The sequence below is a fragment of the Hyla sarda genome, chromosome 4 (genome assembly GCF_029499605.1).
Source record: "Hyla sarda isolate aHylSar1 chromosome 4, aHylSar1.hap1, whole genome shotgun sequence".
Classification (NCBI taxonomy): Eukaryota; Metazoa; Chordata; class Amphibia; order Anura; family Hylidae; genus Hyla; species Hyla sarda.
In genome coordinates, this window is record NC_079192.1 from 252,265,426 (window position 1) to 252,283,717 (window position 18,292).

The 18,292-nt window shown below is 43.0% G+C and overlaps 1 protein-coding gene across 1 annotated transcript in view; it reads left to right on the plus strand.

Moving 5' to 3' along the window:
• Positions 1-8,678: 8,678 nt before the first annotated feature.
• PNPLA8 (patatin like phospholipase domain containing 8) overlaps positions 8,679-18,292 on the plus strand; it is a 70,745-nt gene continuing 61,131 nt past the window's right edge. Inside the window, exon 1 of the mRNA XM_056573927.1 lies at positions 8,679-8,844. The gene's annotated coding sequence lies outside the window, so the exon portion shown is untranslated. The remainder of the gene's footprint in view (positions 8,845-18,292) is intronic.

An 18,292-nucleotide genomic window follows, 5' to 3' on the forward strand; every position in this document is an offset into this window, starting at 1 on the left:
GCGTGTAGTCTCCGGCTTCCAAGTCCAGCGGTGAGGAGATCGATACCATCAGCGCCTGCCAGCGCTTGGTCTCCTGACAAATTTTCCAGCAGCGCCTGCCAGCGCACGGCCTCCCGGCGAATTCACCATCGGCACCTGCCAGTGCCACTAGCCTGGGACGACCACTACCGCATAACACCTGGATCTTGAAAGATAAAGCCACAGCACCATCTAGGACCGTTGACCGCCATCCGGGCACGGGAGCTGACACAGCCACATCACTCAGGACCGGTAACAGAGTATCCACTTTGACTTATAATTATCATACAAAAGGACATTTATACCTTTACAATACTCTAAAGACGATATATGAATTCATCTACATAGAGCTATTCTATATGCCAGTGATACATTTTTATAATATTTCTATATTTTAATTTTATATATCTAATTTTGTATATCCACTATATGTGTTTCTTCTCACAAGGGCCCTGTGAGGAATAATGCACTATACATTTTAAATAAATAACCATTGAATTATTATTGGAGTACGACCCAGTTATCTATTGTTCATATAATTAAATTACACTACCTTGGAAGGTCCGGGCAATATATTTTTTCTGTACAGATTTGTAAATCACTTCTATTAAAAAATCTTAATCCTTCCAGTACTTTTTAGGGGCTGTATACTAAAGAGAAATCCAAAAAAGAATTGCATTTCCTCTGATGTCATGACCACAGTGCTCTCTGCTGACCTCTGCTGTCCATTTTAGGAACTGTCCAGAGCAGGAGAAAATCCCCATAGCAAACATATGCTGCTCTGGACAGTTCCTAAAATGGACAGCAGAGGTCAGCAGAGAGCACTGTGGTCATGACATCAGAGGAAATGCATTTCTTTTTTTGGATTTCTCTTTAGTTTACAGCCCCTAAAAAGTACTGGAAGGATTAAGTTTTTTTTTATAGAAGTGTACCCCTTTAAGGGTCAGTTATGGTATTGCTCAAGTAGCTGGCTACCGTTTGTCATTTCTTGTCATGTTCATTCATATTGTATCATGCGCATGTTAGTCTGCGGAGGCTCCTACGGTGGCACTTGTAGCCTCATGTTGCAGTCATTTTGGCCAATGCCACATTCCAAATGATTTACACATAGATGGTTTCCTAGGTCACTAGGTAATTTCACACCATCGCACACATGTTGTCTGGTAATAGTATGTTGTTATGTGGTACATCATTATTATGTTGCACGTCTCTGAAGCAAGGATTCAGCTTGAACACCTCCATCTTTGTCCAGAGAATCGGAACATGGTAGTTCCCCTTTTTTAGGATTCATGGTTGTTACATTGCAGATATATACCTTTTAAGAGCCACTGCAAGGAAAGCCAAACCTTATTGGCTGGTATGCTCACATACCCCATCCACTAACCAGGAGAGTGTGGCAGTGGAATCAGTTAATATCTTTCTGGCTCAAATGCACACCTTGTAAAATTATCTATCAACCTCAGCTGATGACATTCAAAACAGACTATAGGTCGTAGAAAGCCGCAACCTTGGTATTGGCCATACCAGAGGCCACTAGATTTGTTACTGCACCCGCTGCCATGCACCTAGTAGCCTCAGATATTCAGTGAATAAATGCCAGAAGAAATGTTGGTAATAACCAAAGTAATCCTTACAAGTCCTGGGGGGAAAAAAGTGTGGGAACTCACCCAAGATTTCCACTCAAGGGCTGGTTCTGCTAATGGGAATGTGTTCCTGCTGTGAAAAGTGCAGGAACTCAGTTCCCATGTTTTCCTGCAGGACTTGGGCCCTGTATGTATAATAATGTGAAATGAAACAGGGAAAAAGTATTGAACACATGAAGAAAGTTAGGTGCAAAAAGGCATGGAAAGCCAAGACAACAGCTGAAATCATATCCGTAATTAAAAAGCAATCCAGCCCCTTGTTAGTGCACAGAATGTCAGCTAATTCAGTCTCACCTGATGGCTCCAAAAAGGTCTCATCGCCAAGGTGTCACACAAGACACATCTCATGATGGATAAAGCAAAGTGCTGCCTCAAGACCTTTGCAACCTAATTTCTGTAAGGGTGTGTTCCCACATGGCGTATACGCAGCGTATTTCACGCTGCGCAGCCCTATGTGTGCAGTGAGCTTTGGAGGCGGAGCCGCGCGTCACAGTCACGCCGGAACAACGCCCCGTCTCTAAAACTCACTACACCCATAGGGCTGCCGCTGGAAAGCCCTGTGTGTATAGTGAGCAAGGAATACGCAGCATATTTCCCACTGCTGCCATAAATTTTGCGCAGCGTGAAATATGCTGCTTATACGCCATGTGGGAACGCACCCTAAAACATAACAATGATGTTGGTTACATGTGTATTTCTAAGCTTCTAAATGTTCCAGCGAGCATTGTTTGGGCCATAATACGGAAGTGGACAGACAATCACTTTACCATAAATTTGCCTCGATCAGGTGCTCTTCGCAAGATTTCTGACAGAGGAGTGAAAAGAATAATCAGAGGAGTTGTCCAAGAGCCAAGGACCACTTGTGGAGAGCTTCAAAAAGGCCCGGAACTAGCATGTACTGTTGTCTCAAAGAAAACAGTAAGTCATGCATTCTGTTGCCATGGCCTGTATGCACGCTCACCATGCAAGACTCCATATATACATATATATAGAACTCAATGGGGGGAATTTATCATTGTATATAGAGCTGTTTTGTGTCTATTTTTTGTTTTGTTTTTTTAGCTTTTTTTGTGCAAATTTTGATAGAATTCTTCATCACCTTGTCTACGGTTAAGTTTACCATAGGGAATTTTCTACTATAGAATCAAATTTACTAACTGCGTTTTTTTTTCTTTTGCGTAAATATACACCACCTCGGAGGACACGTACCTAAGTGTCTATTTTGGCACAGTAAGGACTGCTACTCCCATCATGGATAGACTCTGCCCATGATGGGAGTTGTAGTCCAGGGGCTGAGGTTCAGATCGCACCGGGTCATTCTGCAGAGACCCGCTGCGATCCGCATTTATTAACTGTAAAAGCCGGTGGTACATGCGGCTACACTTCGCACCCCACCGGCTCCTATAAACACTGCCATAATTCATAATCCCCGCCGCCGGGACATGGGAGCTCTGATTGGTCAATAGCTATTCACCAATCAGTGCTCCCATCTCCCGGCGGGGATTATGAATTATAAGAACTGTATATAGGAGCCAGTGGGCAGCGCAGTGGAGCCGGCTTGTATAGTTAATAAATGCGGATCTCCAGGGAATGATCTGCTGCGATCTGCCCCTCTGCCCTAGGACTACTACTTCCATCATGGGACAGAGTCTGTCCCATGATGGGAGTAGTTGTAGTTCTGCGGCGCTGCTGAGGGATGGCACTAGCACATCCCCCGGCTGTGGGACTTTTAGTACTACAACTCCCATCATGGACAGACTCTGCCATGATGGGAGTTGTAGTCCAGGGGCTGAGGTGCAGATCGCACCGGGTTATTCTGCAGAGACCCGCTGCGATCCGCATTTATTAACTGTAAAAGCCGGTGTTACATGCATCTACACTGCGCACCCCGCCGGCTTCTATATACAGCTGTCATAATTCATAATCCCCGCCGCCGGGAGAGGGGAGCTCTGATTGGTCAATAGCTAGGGGGATTATGAATTATGACAGCTGTACATAGAAGCCGGCGGGCAGCGCAGTGTAGACTCATGTACCGCTGGCTTTTTAATTTAAATGCGGATCACAGCAGATCATTCTCTGGAGATCTGCTGCGATCCGCATTTATTAACTATACAAACCAGTGGTATATGCGTCTCCACTGCGCTGCCCGTCAGCTTCTATATACATTGTCATAATTCATAATCGCCGCCGCCGGAACACGGGTGCTCTGATTGGTGAATAGCTATTGACCAATCAGATCTCCCCTCCCCCTGCCGGCGGGGATTAGGAATTATGACAGCTGTATATAGAAGCGCAGTGTAGACGTATTTACCGCCGGCTTTTACAGTTAATAAATGCGGATCGCAGCGAGTCTCTGCAGAATGATCCGGTGAGATCTACACCTCAGCCTCTTCAACTTCACAGAGTCTGTCCATGATGGGAGTAGTATATTAACCAATAGATCCCCCTAGGGGAATCCAAAAAGACCCTATTTTTCCATATACATAAATTCTTTATGTTGATCCCACAAGCTTTAATAATACTAATAATATGTGCACTAAATGAAATAGAACCACAAACAGTTAAAAGTTTAGCAAAGTGGCAGCTCAGTATTAGTTATTGTCACGATTCGGCTTACAGGTTGTGGATCCACTGTGTCAGCGAGGGATTGGCGTGGACCGTGCTGGTGGACCGGTTCTAAGAGGCTACTGGTGTTCACCAGAGCCCGCCGCAAAGCGGGATGGTCTTGCTGCGGCAGTAGCAACCAGGTCGTATCCACTAGCAACGGCTCAACCTCGCTGACTGCTGAGAAGGCGTGGGACAGAAGGACTAGGCAGAGGCAAGGTCAGACGTAGCAGAAGGTCGGGGCAGGCGGCAAGGTTCGTAGTCAATATGGATAGCAGGAGATCAGGTAACACAGGCTTGGACAACACTAAACGCTTTCACTGGCACAAGGCAACAAGATCCGGCAAGGGAGTGCAGGGGAAGTGATGTGATATAGCCAGGGAGCAGGTGGAAGCCAATTAAGCTAATTGGGCCAGGCACCAATCATTGGTGCACTGGCCCTTTAAGTCTCAGAGAGCTGGCGCGCGCGCGCCCTAGAGAGCGGAGCCGCGCGCGCCAGCACATGACAGCCGGGGACCGGGACGGGTAAGTGACTTGGGATGCGATTCGCGAGCGGGCGCGTCCCGCTGTGCGAATCGCATCCCCGCCGGCAATGTCAGTGCAGCGCTCCCGGTCAGCGGGACTGACCGGGGCGCTGCAGGGAGAGAGACGCCGTGAGCGCTCCGGGGAGGAGCAGGGACCCGGAGCGCTCGGCGTAACAGTTATTGTATAGCCATTCTGTGAATGGAGGCTCTTAAGTCTCTCCTGTTAGCCAACCATCCTTATTTGTTTTGTTGGACATGCCTGCAGTGCAAATGCAGGCACATCCAACAAAACTAATAAGGATGGTTGGCTAACAGGAGAGACTTAAGAGCCTCCATTCACAGAATGGCTATACAATAACTAATACTGAGCTGCCACTTTGCTAAACTTTTAACTGTTTGTGGTTCTATTTCATTTAGCGCACATATTATTAGTATTATTAACCCCTTAAGGACTCAGGGTTTTTCCGTTTTTGCACTTTCGTTTTTTCCTCCTTACATTTTAAAAATCATAACCCTTTCAATTTTCCACCTAAAAATCCATATTATGGCTTATTTTTTGCGTTACCAATTCTACTTTGCAGTGACATTAGTCATTTTACCCAAAAATGCAAGGCGAAACGGAAAAAAAAATCAATGTGCGACAAAATTGAAGAAAAAATGCCATTTTGTAACTTTTGGGGGCTTCCGTTTCTACGCAGTGCATATTTCGGTAAAAATTACACCTGATCATTATTCTGTAGGTCCATACGGTTAAAATGATACCCTACTTATGTAGGTTTGATTTTGTCGCACTTCTGGAAAAAATCATAACTACATGCAGGAAAATTTATACGTTTAAAAATGTAATCTTCTGACCCCTATAACTTTTTTATTTTTCCCCATACAGGGCGGTATGAGGACTCATTTTTTGCACCGTGATCTGAAGTTTTTATCGGCATTATTTTTGTTTTGATCGGACTTTTTCATCACTTTTTATTCATTTTTTAATGGTATAAAAAGTGACCAAAAATGCGCTTTTTTTGACTTTGGAATTTTTTTGCACGTACGCCATTGACCGTACGGCTTAATTAATGATATATTTTTATAGTTCGGACATTTACGCACGCGGCGATACCACATATGTTTATTTTTATTTATTTTTACACTGTTTTATTTTTTTTATGGGAAAAGGGGGGTGATTCAAACTTTTATTTGGGAAGGGGTTAAATGACCTTTATTAACACTTTTATTTTTAATTTTTTTTGCAGTGTTATAGGTCCCATAGGGACCTATAACACTGCACACACTGATCTTTTACACAGATCACAGGCGTGTATTAACACGCCTGTGATCAGTGTTATCGGCGCTTGACTGCTCCTGCCTGGATCTCAGGCACGGAGCAGTCATTCGCCGATCGGACACCGAGGAGGCAGGTAAGGGCCCTCCCGGTGTCCTGCCAGCTGTTCGCCAGATTCGCCAGATTTCACCGCGGCGGTCACAAACAGCCCGAATGAGCAGCCGGGTCACTTTCACTTTAGAAGCGGCGGTCAGCTTTGACCGCCGCTTCTAAAGGGTTAATACCGCACATCGCCGCGATCGGCGATGTGTGGTATCAGCTGTGGGTCCCGGCCGTTGATGAGCGCCGGGACCGACGCGATATGATGCGGGATCGCGGCGCGTAAATATACGTCCTGCGTCGTTAAGGGGTTAAAGCTTGTGGGATCACCATAAAGAATTTATGTATGTGGGAAAATAGGGTCTTTTTGGATTCCCCTAGGGGGATCTATTGGTTAATATACAGAAATTAACCCTCCATATATTGGTCTAAATTGACGACATGGTGGGAGTAGTAGTTCTAAAAGTCCTGCAGCCAGGGGATGTGCAAGTGCCATTCCTCAGCAGTGCCGCGGTACTACAACTACTCCCATCATAGGACAGACTCTGTCCCATGATAGGAGTAGTAGTCCAAGCGCAGAGGGACAGATCTCTGATCACATTATGCGTTTTGCATAATGGGAACAGAGCCTTTCTGGCAATGTGTTCCCAAACAGGGAGACTCCAGTTGTTACTTAACTACAGCCCCTCATGACGGGAGTTGTAGTTTAGCAACAATTGGAGGCTCCCTGTTTATGAACACGCTGCATTATGTGCGCTTTTCCCAGGGGAGAGCACAAAAAATGTACTAACCCATATTTCTTGTTTTTTTTTATTCTCATTTTAGATACGTGAATGCGGAGGACTATGTCAGATTCGGTGGACTGAGACGATGACCAGCATTTTTTTTTTTTCAAAATGGTTAACGAGGGCTGTGGGGGAGTGTTGTTTTTAAATAAATAAAAAATTTCAATGTGTCGTGTTTTTATAATTGAATTTTCAGGGTTAGTAGTGGAAGCTGTCATGTAGACGGAATCCCTTACTAAGCTGGGGCTTAGTGTTAGCCCCCAAATCAGCTAACGCTAACCTCTAATTATTACCCCGGTACCCACCTCCATAGGGGTGCCGGGAAGAGCTGGCATGAACAGGCCCAAAGCGTCAAAAATGGAGTTCCTGGGCCTAGGCAGTAACAGGCTGGTGTTATTTAGGCTAGGGAGGGCCAGTAACAATGGTCCTTGCCCACCTTGGTAACGTCAAGCTGTTGCTGCTTGGTTGGCATCTGGCTGATACTGAAAATAGGGGGAACCCTATGCATTTTTTATACTTTAAAACATTTTTTTTTTTATAAATAAATAAAAAGTGTGTGGTTCCCTATTTTTTCAGTATCAGCCAGATACCAACCAAGCAGCAACAGCCTGACGTTATGAGGGTGAGCAAGGACCATTGTTACTGGCCCTCCCCAGCCTAAATAACACCAGCCTGTTACAGCCTAGGCCCAGGAGCGCCATTTTTGACGCTCCTGGCCTGTTGGTACCAGCTCTTCCCGGAACCCCTGTGGCGTTGGGTACCGGGGTAATAACTGGGGGTTATCGCTAGATGTTTTGGGGGCTAACGCTAAGCCCCGGGCCTAGTAATAGATTCTGTCTACAAGACGCCTTCCACTACTAAGCCTGAAAATTCAATTATAAAAAACAACACATTGAAAAAAAAAAATATTTAAAAAAACACTCCCCCACAGCCCTCGTTAACCCTTTTATTGACATTTAAAAAAAAAAACGCTGTTCATCATGGCAATCCACCAAATCTGACATAGTCCCCCGCATTCAGGTATCTAAATTTCGAGAAAAAAAAATAACAAAAAGTTAAGTAAATTTTTTGTTTCCACACACCAGCAAAAAATGCAAGAAAAACTGACAAAACACAGGAAAAAGCTGGGACAGTTTTTCTGGCGTTATTGCTGATGGACAAAAAACCTCAATAGAATCCGACCTCAAACCAATAGAACAAAATCTCTACGTCCACTTTTCCTGTGAGGTAGAGAAGGAGTGTACGGTAGAGCGAGGGGGGCGATTCTATAGTTGCACAAGATTTATCAAAGGACATGCACAGCCTTAGTAAATTCTGAGCAAGAGTGTACAATAGACAAGCAGTGTAAAGGGGTAGAACTGTGTCTACAATAGACAAATAATGATAAATCCCCCCAGTATCCTTATTTTCTGTAAAATACTGTACTCCTCCCTAGACTAGACTCTGGATCCCCACTGAAGTACTCCTTTAACACAAAATGCAGTGTGAACTTAGCCTTAAACAGTGTGGTAAACCAGACTTGATGTATAATTCGTAGCATTCCAAATATTATTCATTAGCAGTATGTGTCTTTCAGTTCAGGTCCTGTGAGTGACACATAAATGCGGCATTTCATTCCTTGCTATAAGCATTTGTCATTAGCTGCTGCTCTCACATAGAGGATCGCCTGTTGCAGATGTTTGTCCTTTCTGCCTTTCCTTAGTTGCTAGAGTAAGTCACGTGACGAGAAAGCAAAACAGGCGAGTGTCAGGCCACAGCTGATGTGATCTCACACACATCGGGCTCCAGTGACGGAGCTGTAGGCCTCCTCCTCCTCCTGTGAGTGAGCTACCAGTACATAGCTGTCATCTACTGGGACTCATAGCAGTGCCCGGCCACCAGCACAGTCCGTACAGGTATATGCTACTACATATAATGTACTCTATATACATTGGTATAGGAGCAGTGTAGACTAGATATACATTAATAGATATACGGGCCGTTGGCTGTATAGACTATATATACTCACAGATATAGGGGCAGTGGGCTGTATAGACTATATATACAAAGATATAGGGGCAGTGGGCTGTATAGACTATATATACAAAGATATAGGGGCAGTGGGCTGTATAGACTATATATACAAAGATATAGGGGCAGTGGGCTGTATAGACTATATATACAAAGATATAGGGGCAGTGGGCTGTATAGACTATATATACACAAAGGTATAGGCTCATAGTATATACATATCTATAGGGGCTGTGGACTTATAGTATATACATAGATATAGGGGCTGTATGGACTATATATACACACATAGGTATAGGCTCATAGTATATACTTAGCTATAGGGGCTGTATAGACTATATATACACAAAGGTATAGGCTCATAGTATATACATAGCTATAGGGGCTGTATAGACTATATATACACATAGGTATAGGCTCATAGTATACATATCTATAGGGGCTGTGGACTTATAGTATATACATAGATATAGGGGCTGTATAGACTATATACACATAGGTATAGGCTCATAGTATATACATAGCTATAGGGGCTGTATAGACTATATATACACAAAGGTATAGGCTCATAGTATATACATAGCTATAGGGGCTGTGGACTTATAGTATATACATAGATATAGGGGCTGTATAGACTATATACACATAGGTATAGGCTCATAGTATATACATAGCTATAGGGGCTGTGGACTTATAGTATATACATAGATATAGGGGCTGTATAGACTATATATACACATAGGTATAGGCTCATAGTATATACATAGATATAGGGGCTGTATAGACTATATATACACATAGGTATAGGCTCATAGTATATACATAGCTATAGGGGCTGTGGATTTATAGTATATACATAGATATAGGGGCTGTATAGACTATATATACACAAAGGTATAGGCTCATAGTATATACATAGCTATAGGGGCTGTGGACTTATAGTATATACATAGATATAGGGGCTGTATAGACTATATACACACATAGGTATAGGCTTATAGTATATACATAGATATAGGGGCTGTATAGACTATATACACACATAGGTATAGGCTCAAAGTATATACATAGCTATAGGGGCTGTGGATTTATAGTATATACATAGATATAGGGGCTGTATAGACTATATATACACAAAGGTATAGGCTCATAGTATATACATAGCTATAGGGGCTGTGGACTTATAGTATATACATAGATATAGGGGCTGTATAGACTATATACACACATAGGTATAGGCTCATAGTATATACATAGATATAGGGGCTGTGGATTTATAGTATATACATAGATATAGGGGCTGTATAGACTATATATACACAAAGGTATAGGCTCATAGTATATACATAGCTATAGGGGCTGTGGACTTATAGTATATACATAGATATAGGGGCTGTATAGACTATATACACACATAGGTATAGGCTCATAGTATATACATAGATATAGGGGCTGTATAGACTATATACACACATAGGTATAGGCTCATAGTATATACATAGCTATAGGGGCTGTGGACTTATAGTATATACATAGATATAGGGGCTGTATAGACTATATACACATAGGTATAGGCTCATAGTATATACATAGCTATAGGGGCTGTATAGACTATATATACACAAAGGTATAGGCTCATAGTATATACATAGCAATAGGGGCTGTGGACTTATAGTATATACATAGATATAGGGGCTGTATAGACTATATATACACATAGGTATAGGCTCATAGTATATACATAGCTATAGGGGCTGTATAGACTATATATACACATAGGTATAGGCTCATAGTATATACATAGCTATAGGGGCTGTATAGACTATATATACACATAGGTATAGGCTCATAGTATATACATAGCTATAGGGGCTGTATAGACTATATATACACACAGGTATAGGCTCATAGTATATACATAGCTATAGGGGCTGTATAGACTATATATACACATAGGTATAGGCTCATAGTATATACATAGCTATAGGGGCTGTATAGACTATATATACACATAGGTATAGGCTCATAGTATATACATAGCTATAGGGGCTGTATAGACTATATATACACATAGGTATAGGCTCATAGTATATACATAGCTATAGGGGCTGTATAGACTATATATACACACAGGTATAGGCTCATAGTATATACATAGCTATGGGGGCTGTATAGACTATATATGCACATAGGTATATGCTCATAGTATACACATAGATATAGGGGCTGTATAGACTATATATACACATAGGTATAGGCTCATAGTATATACATAGCTATAGGGGCTGTGGGCTTATAGTAAATAGATATAGGGGCTGTATACATAGATTTAGGGGCAGTGGACTGTATAGAGTATAGACTATACATAGATTTGAGGGCAGTGCACTTTTACAGGTATATTAGGACATTGTGGATGTAGAATGCATAGATGTATATGGAATTAGTTACTTGTACAATATATGGCATTATGTGTAAATACAGTTACATGGGGCACTGTACTTGTATAGTACACATAGGGTTAAGAGTGGGCTGTTATAAAGTCCCAATATATAGGGTGAGAGCATTGTAGTAATGAAGCACTTAAAGGAGCTTTATACCTGTATAGTATATAGCATGGTATTTAACATGTAAGGTATATGCAGTTATATAGGGACATTTATCAAAAGTGAACTTGGTTTTTGTTCATTTTAGATATAAAAAAAAACAGAGTGCGTTGAAAGTGGCGGATGGCATTGATGAATGCCCGCTGAGCTGCTCTGTTTAAATGTCGCAGAGCAGTGGCCGGTCGTGCCATAATTGTATTAAAAGTCATATGGACCTTAATACAATTGTCGCATGGAGACATATAGGGCAGGGTTGAAATGCCCTGTGATTTCTTCTAAATATGGTCCATGCAACTTTTTTGCGGCTCTTCGCTGAAAAGTCGCACGTGATAATTAGTTTCCACTGCACAAAGTGATCTAAATCAGATCAATTCGCACGGAACCGGCCTGCGACATTTCCTGTAACAAACTTAGACGAAAAAAGCCATCTAAATTGCTTGATTAATTCCCCTCATAGTACTTGTCTAGCACTTACAGATGTATAGGGACATTGCGTGTGTAGTGTGTACAGTCGTATAGGGACATTGCGTGTGTAGTGTGTACAGTCGTATAGGGACATTGCGTGTGTAGTGTGTACAGTCGTATAGTGACATTGCGTGTGTAGTGTGTACAGTCGTATAGAGACATTGCGTGTGTAGTGTGTACAGTCGTATAGGGACATTGCGTGTGTAGTGTGTACAGTCGTATAGGGACATTGCGTGTGTAGTGTGTACAGTCGTATAGAGACATTGCGTGTGTAGTGTGTACAGTCGTAAGGGACATTGCGTGTGTAGTGTGTACAGTCGTATAGAGACATTGCGTGTGTAGTGTGTACAGTCGTATGGGGACATTGCGTGTGTAGTTTGTACAGTCGCATAGGAACATTGCGTGTGTAGTGTGTACAGTCGTATAGGGACATTGCGTGTGTAGTGTGTACAGTCGTATAGAGACATTGCGTGTGTAGTGTGTACAGTCGTATAGAGACATTGCGTGTGTAGTGTGTACAGTCGTATGGGGACATTGCGTGTGTAGTTTGTACAGTCGCATAGGAACATTGCGTGTGTAGTGTGTACAGTCGTATGGGGACATTGCGTGTGTAGTTTGTACAGTCGCATAGGAACATTGCGTGTGTAGTGTGTACAGTCGTATAGGGACATTGCGTGTGTAGTGTGTACAGTCGTATGGGGACATTGCGTGTGTAGTGTGTACAGTCGTATAGGGACATTCCGTGTGTAGTGTGTACAGTCGTATAGGGACATTCCGTGTGTAGTGTGTACAGTCATATAGGGACATTGCGTGTGCAGTGTGTACAGTCGTAAGGGACATTGCGTGTGTGGTGTGTACAGTCGTAAGGGACATTGTGTGTGCGGTGTGTACAGTCGTAAGGGACATTGCGTGTGTAGTGTGTACAGTCGTATGGGGACATTGCGTTTGTAGTGTGTACAGTCGTATAGGGACATTGTGTGTACAGTCGTATAGGGACATTGCGTGTGCAGTGTGTACAGTCGTATAGGGACATTGCGTGTACAGTGTGTACAGTCGTATAGGGACATTGCGTGTGTAGTGTGTACAGTCGTATAGGGACATTGCGTGTGTAGTGTGTACAGTCGTATAGGGACATTGCGTGTGTAGTGTGTACAGTCGTACAGGGACATTGCGTGTGTAGTGTGTACAGTCGTATAGGGACATTGCGTGTGCAGTGTGTACAGTCGTATAGGGACATTGCGTGTGCAGTGTGTACAGTCGTAAGGGACATTGCGTGTGTAGTGTGTACAGTCGTAAGGGACATTGCGTGTGCAGTGTGTACAGTCGTAAGGGACATTGCGTGTGCAGTGTGTACAGTCGTATGGGGACTTTGCGTGTGTAGTGTGTACAGTCGTATGGGGACATTGTGTGTACAGTCGTATAGGGACATTGCGTGTGCAGTGTGTACAGTCGTATAGGGACATTGCGTGTACAGTGTGTACAGTCGTATAGGGACATTGCGTGTGTAGTGTGTACAGTCGTAAGGGACATTGCGTGTGTAGTGTGTACAGTCGTATGGGGACATTGCGTGTGTACAGTCGTATGGGGACATTGCGTGTGTAGTGTGTACAGTCATATAGGGACATTGCACTTGTCTAGCAGGCACAGGTATATGATGACAGAGTATTTGGTTGATTCATGTGCTTTGGGGTGGATCCTAACTGCACTCACTGATGACTCCTGGATGACGTGATCTCCTCACAGACAGCACGTGTGTGTTTCAGGAAACTCATTCTTTCCACAGTTCAAACTTAAGGCACATTTAGGCTATGTTTGGGCTATGTTCACTCTTCGGAATGTCCTCATGAAAAATCTCTGCGCGGACATTCCAAAAAATGCAGCTATGCATTCTGTGCAGGGTCTGCAGAAAGAATGAACAGGTTAATTCTTTCTGCCGACACAGAAAGCAGAATTTCCGCCCCAAAAACATCTGTGTGCACAGCGCAGCAGAATCCATGACTGAATCTCTGGATGTGAGCACATGGCCTCAGGGTACGCTCCCACGTGCATTTTTTGTTGCTTGTGTTGCTGCAGATTTTTATACGTAAGTGTACCCTTACATGAGCCAATTATCGGCCAAATGAGCGTTCCTAGGGGCACTCCTACCCTTTGTATCTCATTCCTTGATTGAATCTTTTGTGCGGCCAATAAAATAATCGTCTACACACATTGCTCTGTCTTAGCAGGGGATGAAGGGCTGAGAGCAGTGAATTTGATTGGGCCTCACAATTGACTTGTTATGGTGTTCTTCTCCAATGGGGCCGTCTACTAGGTCCCTTAGATGGACAGGAGTAAAATGTACAGTCCCAAATGTATCAGTGTCTAAGGCTGACTGGTAAATCTGTATTTTTAGTTTGTGTATGTATCAAAATTCTGGCACATTTCTTGGCGCACATAGGCCATGACCCGAGGCCACACTGACGTTTTTTTTTTTTAATCTCATAAACAAAATAAAAAAACACCACAAAAAGCTGCCTTGTCATTTTCCACTACCAATGCAGTCTTTCTGGCATCTTTTTCTTCTTTCTCAATAAGGCTGGGCTCACATCACGTTTTGTCCCATACGGGAGCCCAGGGGGGAGCTAAAAACATGCGCTCCCATATGCCTTCGTATGAGCTCCCGTATGTAATTCATTTCAATGAGCAGACCGGAGTGAAACGCTCGGTCCGGTCGGCTCATTTTTGCGCCGCATGCACTTTTTCCCCGTACCTAAAACTGTGGTCGACCACGGTTTTAGGTCCGGTTGTAAAAGCGCATACGGCGCAAAAATGAGCCGACCGAACGTTTCACTCCGGTCTGCTCATTGAAATGAATTACATACGGGAGCTCATACGAAGGCATATGGGAGCGCATGTTTTTAGCTCCCCCCCTGGGCTCCCGTATGGGACAAAACGTGATGTGAACCCAGCCTAATAGTGAGTTTTAGCCTCACTATTAAAAAATAAATAAATAAATAAAAAAATACGCCTTAGTCTCAACATGCTGCCATTTTGAAAAACTGCCACTGAGCCCAAAACTGGCAAAAAAAGAGTAAAAAAAAAACACCAAAGGAAAAAACACCGAGTGGGTTTGTGGTTTTATAAATCCCTATTGCCTTTCAGCTGACATCTGGTCATGACAATTTTATTTTTCCCAAAAATCACTGGGGGAGATATTCAAAAATTACTGTAATTTCTATTCCAGAAATATTAATTATACTTTTATTTTTTTTTCTCCTCACATTTTCAAAGGCCTTTAAAAATATGAAAATATGTGAGTTCATTTTCATGCCACTTTTTTCTTTTTTCGCACCAAAAATTGCCAAATTTGGTGCCAAATTTCTTTTTGCCGCCATATTGGATTTTTTGGCACCAAATTTTCAGAGTTTGCCGCCAAAATCGTCACCTCTTGTGCCAAATTTTACATCCCCGAAAATTCTGCTGGAAGCATCTCATGTGATATTCCATGACTACTAGTGCCTAGACAAGCGATAACTGTATAAATAAAACCTTTTTAGAGCTTAAATGTGAGTGCAGGTGCAGTGAACATAACAGTATAATATATATTATTATTTTTTAATAACATTTTCCAACAATAATTATTTATTTTTCAATAATTGATTAAATAACTCCTTTTCACAAAAAAACTAAAGAAAAAAAAATTTCAAAAAAACAACAACCATATCTGTGATTTCTTCACTAGCAAAAAGCTGGTGTGAAATTTTGGATGTAAAATGGATTCTCACCCCTTTGAAAATATCATGTAAAACATGAAATTTATATAGCCACGCCCACTTTTGAAAATCAATCTTGTGTGACTAGTGTAAACCTAAAATATTTATCATGTAAAACACTTTGAATATCTGATGTGAACTTTTCTGTGCCAAAATTTTGGCTCAAAGCTCAACATTTTTGATGTGAAGAGTTTACAATATGACCCCCACTGGCATTTATGAAAAATAAATAAATTAAATGAAAAGCCTAAATCTTTTAATAAATGTGATGCAAAGTTATATGCACCAAAATTCTCGCTCAATTGCATTAGTAAATCTAGGGCAATATGTTTACTACTCACATGGAGCCTTTATTGCCTTGACCGGAGTACGAGCCGTTTACGTTTACTTTTATTTGTGTTTGTGTTGTCACAGAAACATTGTCGTCATTTTTTGTTAGAAAAATATTTTGGTGACATTGACAGTTACATTGTACTGGTTTTGATGGGTTGAGGATGTCTTATGGTTTATACTGTGGATATCCAATAAAAGTTTATAATGGGAATACCTATTTTTTAAAGGAGTTATCCATAGGATGGGGGATAAATATCTGATTGCAGGGAATCGGACTGCGTGGTCCCCCTCCCCCAGCGATCTCCTGCACGATGCTTCGGCTTTCCTCATGCACAGAGCATGTATGGGCATGAGCCCTTCATACATCTCTATTGGAGAGCTAAAGCGCTGTACTCGTGTATCTCTGGCTCTCCCATAGAGATGCATGAAGGGACATGACAAGGAAATAATTCTACCGCTTTACAAATCATTAGTCAGACCACACATGGAATACAGTGTACAAGAAAGATATATTGGAGCTAGAGAGGGTTCAAGGACGGGCAACCAGTAATAAGGGGGATGGAAGGACTGCAGTACCCAGAAATATTGTCAGAATTAGGGTTATTTAGTTTAGCAAAAAAAGAAGGCTCAGGAACGACCTAATAACTGTTTTCGTATATCGGGACAGTACAGAGATCTTTCCCATAGAACCAGTCTCTACATCTAGAAGAAAGAAGGTTTCTATGGAACTCTCTCCCGGCGGAACTGGTCATGGGGAACTCAATAAAAGAGTTCAAAAGGGGCTGGATGCATTTCTGGAGAGTAATAACATTACAGGTTATGGATACTAGATTCATTGGGACAGAATGTTGATCTAGGGCAGTGTTTCCCAACCAGGGTGCCTCCAGCTGTTGCAAAACTACAGCTACCATGTCAGTAGTGCCAACATTTATGGCCATGACTGTATGTACCGTAACTATTTAAGGATCACAAAGATGTTATGTGTTTTCAAGAAGTTGTCCATGAGAACCTCTTTAGATGTCTCTTCCATGAATCTGGGTTTCTCAACCATTATGCCTCCAGCTGTTGCAAAACTTCAACTCCCGGTCTTCTAGGCATGCTGGGAGTTGAAGTTTTGCAACAGCTTGAGCCACCCTGGTTGGGAAACCCTGCTCTAAGTGATTCTTTTTTGGTGGGGCCCGGGGTGAGATATGAAATCTCAAGAATTTTTTAGAAGCTAATATTAAAAATACTCTTTAGAATGGGATATTTCACAATGAGACACGTCCATATCTGAGCAGAAGCCATATCTACTTAAAGGGGTACTCCGGCGCTAAGACATCTTATCCCCTATCCAAAGGATAGGGGATAAGTTGCCTGATCGCGGGGGGCCCCCCGCTGGGGATCCCCACGATCTTCCACGCCACACTCCATTAGAATCAGCCCCCGAAGCGTGCTCGCTCTGGGTCTGATTACTGGCGATCACGGGGACGGAGCATAGTGACTTAACGGCCCGCCCCCGTGTGACTTCTTGCTCCGCCCCCTCAATGCAAGCCTATGGACTGGGTGTGACAGCTGTCACACGGGGGCAGAGCCGTGACGTCACTATGCTCCGTCCCCGTGATCAACAGTAATCAGACCCGGAGCGAGCACGCTCCAGGGGCTGATTCTAACGGGGTGCGGTGTGGAAGATCACAGGGGTCCCCAGCAGCGGGACCCCCGCGATCAGGCATCTTATCCCCTATCCTGAGGACCAAACCCATTTTGGCCTTAAAGGGGTACTCTGCTGCCCCAGTGTTAGGAACATTTTGTTCTGAACCCTTGGAGGGGGCGGCAGGGTCGTTACGTCACAGCTACGCCCCCCCCCCCCTGTGATGTCATGCCACACCCCCTCAATGCAAGTCTCTGGGAGGGGGCGTGACGGTAGTCATGCACCCTCCCATAGACTTGCATTGAGGGGGCGTGGTGTGACGTTATGAGGGGCGTGGCCATGACGTCACGACCCCCGCACCCAGCTGTAGGACCCCCACAATCAGACATCTTATCGCCTATCCTTTGTATAGGGGATAAGATGTCTAGGGGCATAGTACCCCTTTAAGGACCTGGCCAATTTTTATTTTTCCATTTTTTATTTTTTCCTGCTTTTTTTTTTTTTTTTTTTTTTTTATTCATAACTCTTTAATTTTTTTACCTACAGACCC